Here is a 6232-nt window from a genome sequence, read left to right as displayed (position 1 = left end):
GAAAGCTGGAGTCTCCGCTCCATCCCGTGATGCAGGGGCTTTTCACGCGCTGCTGCACCAGAGTCGCCCTTGGTCTCTGATTTTTGGGGAGGGAGAGAGGGAGAGAAGTGGGGCACTTGCGTACCCAGCGCAGCTGCCTCGGGGCTGCTCCGCTATCCCCAGACCACCTGCGAGCGGGCCACGAAAAAGGTGAAACTAATTGAATCAGTTTGTGCAAGGCGGTGGAGGAGAGCAGGAAACTCGGACCTGGATTCTCTCTCTCACTGGGGCCGTGTTCACAGCCCTACGGCCCCCACATCTGCCAGCCTGGCCTGGTGAACACACTCTTGTAATTGCCCTTGCAATGGATGTGAGGACTGCAGCACCAGAGGTGGGAAGAAGGGCAAGGTGCCAGCACAGTGCCCACCCGTTATGTTCAAAGCCCCCACCCACCATCACCCTGCTCCCGGCGGACCCCCGGTCACCCACATCCTGTTGCTCTGGGGCAGCAGGTTGCAGGAGCAGCTTCCCAGCTGGCTGGCAGATGCTCGCTGAAGGAGCAGACCCCAGCTGGCCGCGAGCCCCAGGGGAATTGCTGTTTGCTGCTCTCCGCCTTGTTGCACTAAAGAGGTTTCCCCTCCTATTCCAGCAGCAGGGACGTGGATAAACAAGAGTGAAGTCACCAGGACAGAGGAGACCTGTGCCATGAGCAGGGAAACATCAAGGCTCTAAGTCCAATGCTATGGGTGTTTTGTAGCCCCCCCGTCTCCCTCGTGGACTCTTGTGCATTTGGAGAGCTGGGCAGTCAAGCCAGAGGCCATAAAAGCAGCTCCAGTGCAGATCCCAGATGGGGTGCTAGTGCAGGGCCAATGTTTGGTTCGTGTGGGATCGCATCAGACTGCGGGACAGAGCAAGGCCCAGAGTTGCCAGGACAGCATGGCACCAGGGACAGGCTGGGATGATGAAGGCAATAGGGCAAAATGGAGCATGGCTAGAAGATCATGAAATGATACAAAGCAGGAATTGTCCAAGGGATGGACCTGAAGGCATTTTCTTCACCAGGAAACACAAGGACAACCATAAACAGGAGCTGTGATACTGACCCAGCCTGGCCTGGCTGCTCCAGGGTGGTTCTGAGCTGGGGGGCTGCATCACCGCCACCTTAGTGCTGCTGTTTTCACACCCATTGGACCCCCAGCCTCCCATGACTCAAACATGATGTTGGAAGTGCTGGCCACCATATGGAAAAGTTTTGGGACTGCTCTCCACAGGCATTACATCAGTGAAAACCCAGTTGAGATGGGCAGAAGCTGTTTCCTGAATCCCTGTTTCCCCTGTTCCCTCTTTATAGGATGGAGAGCCTGAGAGAAAGATGTGAATCTGGGTTTGGCAAGTGGGAGTGCTACAGACATCAGCAGGGATGGAACACTCACTGAGGTAGGAATCAGACTGAGACCCTGTTGGTGTTCCTCAGCATGCTGACATCACCGAGTGTTTGCTGCCTTCCTGGGCAGATCTGGCTGGACGAGAGGGCAAGCATGCTGTGTTGTTTGTCACCTTGAGGTCTGCAGGAAGCTCTGCCTGTTGCAAGCTCTCATTCTGCATCCATTCCTGTTCCTTGTGCCTCATGAAAGCACAGCATCTGGTGCCAGCTAGGCCTCCCAGTCAAAAAAGGATTGCTGAAAGGACACAGACATCCACAAGCTGTTGGAGCAAAAGCACCGGCACCAGGTGGGGTGGATACAGAATTGTCAGATGGGTTGGAGGGACCTTAAAAGATCATCGAGTCCAATTGCACAGCAGGGATATCTTTCACTAGACCAAATTGCTCATTCAAACCTATCCTTGAGCACTTTCAGGCATGGGGCAGACACAGCTTCTCTGGGCACGCTGTGCCTGGCCCTCCCCACTCTCACAGGGTAGAATTTCTTCCCAATATCCCATCTATCCCTGCCCTCTGCCAGTGGAAAGCCATTCCCTGTGTCCTATCACTGTAAAGACCCTCTCCAGCTCTGTTGGAGCTGCTTTAGGAACTGGAAGGGGCTCTGAAGTCCCCCTTGAACCATCCGTCCCCCAGCCTGATGCCCTCTTCTACCCTCTGTACCTCGCCCCCCCATTCCCCCTTCCCCTGCAGCACACACTCAAAGCCAGCCCAGCCCTGCAGAGGACTCCCCTGGCCATTGCCTTGTGCTCACAGAGCGGCTCGGACCCAGCACCGGACCGCGGAGAGTGGACAGCAGGCAGCAGAGAGCGGGCAGTGGAGAGCAGACAGTGTAGAGTGGAGAGCAAAGAGTGCAGAGCGGGCAGAGCAAAGTGGGCAGCGCAGAGGGGGCAGTGAGCAATGGGCAGCACGGAGTGGGCAGCACAGAGCACAGAGCAGGCAACGAGCAGTGGGCAGCGCAGAGCTGGCAGCGCAGAGCGCAGAGCGCAGTGCGGGCAGCGCAGAGCACAGAGCGGGCAGCACAGAGCACAGAGCGCAGAGCACAGAGCACAGAGCACAGAGCGCAGAGCGCAGAGCACAGAGCACAGAGCACAGAGCACAGAGCGCAGAGCGCAGAGCACAGAGCGGGCAGCGCAGAGCACAGAGCGGGAGCGCAGAGCACAGAGCGCAGAGCGGGCAGCGCAGAGCACAGAGCGCAGAGCACAGAGCGCAGAGCGGGCAGCGCAGAGCACAGAGCGCAGAGCGCAGAGCGCAGAGCACAGAGCACAGAGCGCAGAGCGGGCAGCGCAGAGCGCAGAGCGGGCAGCGCAGAGCACAGAGCGCAGAGCGCAGAGCGCAGAGCACAGAGCGCAGAGCGCAGAGCGCAGAGCACAGAGCACAGAGCGCAGAGCACAGAGCACAGAGCACAGAGCGCAGAGCACAGAGCGCAGAGCACAGAGCGCAGAGCGCAGAGCACAGAGCGGGAGCGCAGAGCGCAGAGCGCAGAGCACAGAGCACAGAGCGCAGAGCGCAGAGCACAGAGCACAGAGCGCAGAGCGCAGAGCACAGAGCGCACAGCGCAAATCTGTCGAGCCCCGCTCCCCCCGCGCCCCCACGGTCGGTGCGCGGCGCTCTTGCGCCCCCTGCCGGCCCCGCCGCGCCGCTCGGAGCCGCGGCCGCGCAGGGCCCCGGTGCCTCCCACCCCCCCTCCCGGTGCGCGGTGACGCCGGGGCCCGGCACCCGCGGCTGGCTCGGTTACTGATGAGCCCAGCTGTAATCCAGTGCACAGCCCGCCGAGGAAGGAGAACGTGTCACAGCGGGCAGCTCCAGCCCCATCCCGGCTTGTTGGAACGGCTCCTTGAGGCAAAGGCTCATGTTTCCAGACAAGCAGGGAAGTGACCCTACCTACTGCCTCACCACATCCTTCTTCAGCCTCCTCACTGGAGAAGGAAGAGGTTTACTGCGAGAAGGGAGGACACTCCTTTTGACTGGAAAGGGTTTCAGAGGCCCCTCTCCCATTGCACTAAGAGAGGAGGATCCCGTTTCAGCCACTGGGTCATCCTCAGGATGAATCCGTAATTCTCATGTTTCTCTTCTTTCTGTGTGATTTACTCTTCCAAGGGCACCTTATCTGCCTCCCTTTTGGGACTATCAGTCTCGTGACAGACACATCTGCCTTCCCACCCTGTGCTCAGAATTTGTCCCCACACATGGTTTCTTCTGGAGTGCAGGTCACAGTAGCTGTTGCCAGGAACTGATATATGACCTTGTGGGGAGGTACAGCTGCCTCCTGTCATGCTCTGTCACACCAGTGGCTTGGGGCTCACCTGAGCCTCAGCAGCCCTGGGGAGTCTGTTCCCTCCACCCGGGGAGGGTTCCTCTCCTGCTCACCAGCAGCCTTCCCGCAGGCCCCTGTGCATCCATTTGGGTCCTTCCTCTCGTTCTGCACAGCTGGGGAACACAGATGTCCTGGGCTGCCTGCCCAGCCTGGGGTCCAGGTGCTGGCAGCAGTCAGGGTTTGAGCACTGTGGGGATATGGGGGCAGCCCATTTGGGTCCTCCCTGGGAACCTGTAGCCCTGCTCTGGGCCACAACAGCTCTTCTCTGCCATGCAGAAAGGTCAGCAGGGGCTGTTCACCCTAGTGGAGACAAGGTTTGTTTGTTGAAAGGTGTGCAGTGAGTGTAGCCTGGGGAAATGGAACCCAGTGTATCACCAACAAACCCAGCATATAATCCCATATAACACATATAACCACAGCAGTGACATTACGGGGACTTTGCCCTGCCCTGCCCCTGCTCACCCCAGCATGAACATTGCACAGTGCTGGAGCTTCAGCCTACAGCCTCAGGCCAAGGTGGGGCAGCACAAGGGACCACAGTCTGCTAGCAAGGCTGGAGGGATGCTGAACCCGCAGCAGTGTGTGCTGAGGCCATGTTCTGGTGTCATTGCCATTCCCAGTCTTGGACTAGAAAGATGCTGCAGAGGCTGGGGACAATGTGCAACACAGCCCTCAAACACACTCCATGCCCCCAGGAAGTGGCAGTTCTGCCAGCCCTCCAGGTCCTGCTCTTCTAGCACATCTTCAGCTCTATGTTATCCCCCTGTGGAGACTTTTAGCCCATGGCAAAGGGATTTGCATGGAGCTGCTCACAGTGAAAACATTCCTGGACAATGCTGAATGTGATGAGCACGTCCCAGGTCACCCTATTCAGCAAGCAGCTGGGGCCAGGAATTCATTTTGTGCCTCTCTCTCAGCTTCCTGAGCTGCAAGACCTAAGCCTGGCCCTTTTCCTGAACATGCTTTGGCTCATCTTGATCTAATTCCATCCCCTCATCACTGCCATGGCAGTGTGTGCAGATCGCTCAAGAATGTCACCCCCACACCTTACGCTCCTGTCTGTGCCCCCCTGCTCTGCACTGACTGCTATGACACCCATACGGTCCTTCCCCACGGCAGGCAAAGGGACCAGCGTGTCCCCAAGGGCGCGACCGCAGCGGCCGCGGGCCCCTCCAGCCCCGGTGGGAGCGGCGGGTGCGCCCCGGCCCGGCCCGGCCCGGCTCGGCCCGGCGGCCGCGAGGTGGAGCCGTTCCCCCGCAGCTGCGGCCGCGCACCCCGGCCTGGGCCGGGGAGAGGCTCCGGCAGCCGCGAGCGGGTGGGTTGGAACACCGGATAACGCACCGGTGCCCCGGACAGCTGAGTGTGCGTTCCCATCGGCGGGAGGGAGGCTGAGCGTGTGTTCCCTTCGCCATTAGGGGAGGGATGCTGTGCTTGTCACAAGTGGGAGGATGCCACGCGTGTCTTGCACGCTTTGTGCCGCGGCAGGAGCCTCGGCATGCTCTCGGGGCAACGGGGGCCTCTCAAGGATGCACAGCAGCCCAGCAGCGGCATCTCTGCTGAGCCGGATTATGTGGCTGCAGAGTGAGGGTTTCTCCTGGGAAACATCTCTCCTGAGTTTTAAGAGCTGTTTTCCAGGGCCCCAAATGCTGTTCACGGGCCTGAAGTCAGAAGCAAAGCTTAGCTCTAGCACAAGGGGCTCTTTAAATAAACCTCATCAGCTACCTCAGCATCTTCATGTGCTGGGGACCCCGCTCCCGTCTGCTCTCGTTTCCCTGTTCCGAGCTTTGCGCAGGGATCGGAGGGTGTCGGGCGGTGCCCTCTCGCATCGGAGGAATGTGAGCCCTGCCGGCTGCAGATAGCATCTTGTCCGCTGCGTTGCAGGAGCAGGCGGGACCGCAGGGAGATGTGGCAATCGGAGCACAGCGTGTGCCTGGTGCTTCAGGGATGTTCCCAGCGAGACACCAAGGGAAGAGGTCACAAACCTGCCCGGCAGATGGAGGCTGTCCTGTGTGAGCCGGGAGCAGCTTGCTAGGCTGGCTCTGGCGTGGCTGCGGTTGAGGTTTGGCTTGTGTCTTGTTTGCTCCAAACCAGTTCAGTGTTTGGGTAGATTTGGGCTGGTATTCCAGAGAGCCTCAGCAGCTTGGGCCACGCCTCTGCTGCTCAGTTGGGCACAGCACAGGGGACCTTGGCTGCCCAAGGGCTGGGGGCCCCAGCCTGCTGCTGGGACCATGACTACAGCACAGAGATGCCAGCCCAGGTCTCCAAGGCAGCAGGGCCTGCTGCTACTCAAACTTGCCTCGAGCAGCTCCTGTGGCTCCAGAGCCTGCTCAGTTGCAAGCAGCAGCAGCCACTGTGATATAAACAAATCCCTGTTTTTTGAAGTGGTCATGGAATTGAAATGCCTGCCTCCTTGTCCTCCTTGGGAGTGCTGGTACATGAGCAGGCCTCTAGGGATGAAGGCAATTCACAGGCCCAAACTGGCCAGAGCTCCAGAA

Source organism: Ammospiza nelsoni, chromosome 17 (assembly GCF_027579445.1).
Source record: "Ammospiza nelsoni isolate bAmmNel1 chromosome 17, bAmmNel1.pri, whole genome shotgun sequence".
NCBI lineage: Eukaryota > Metazoa > Chordata > Aves > Passeriformes > Passerellidae > Ammospiza > Ammospiza nelsoni.
This window is presented reverse-complemented; position numbering follows the sequence as displayed.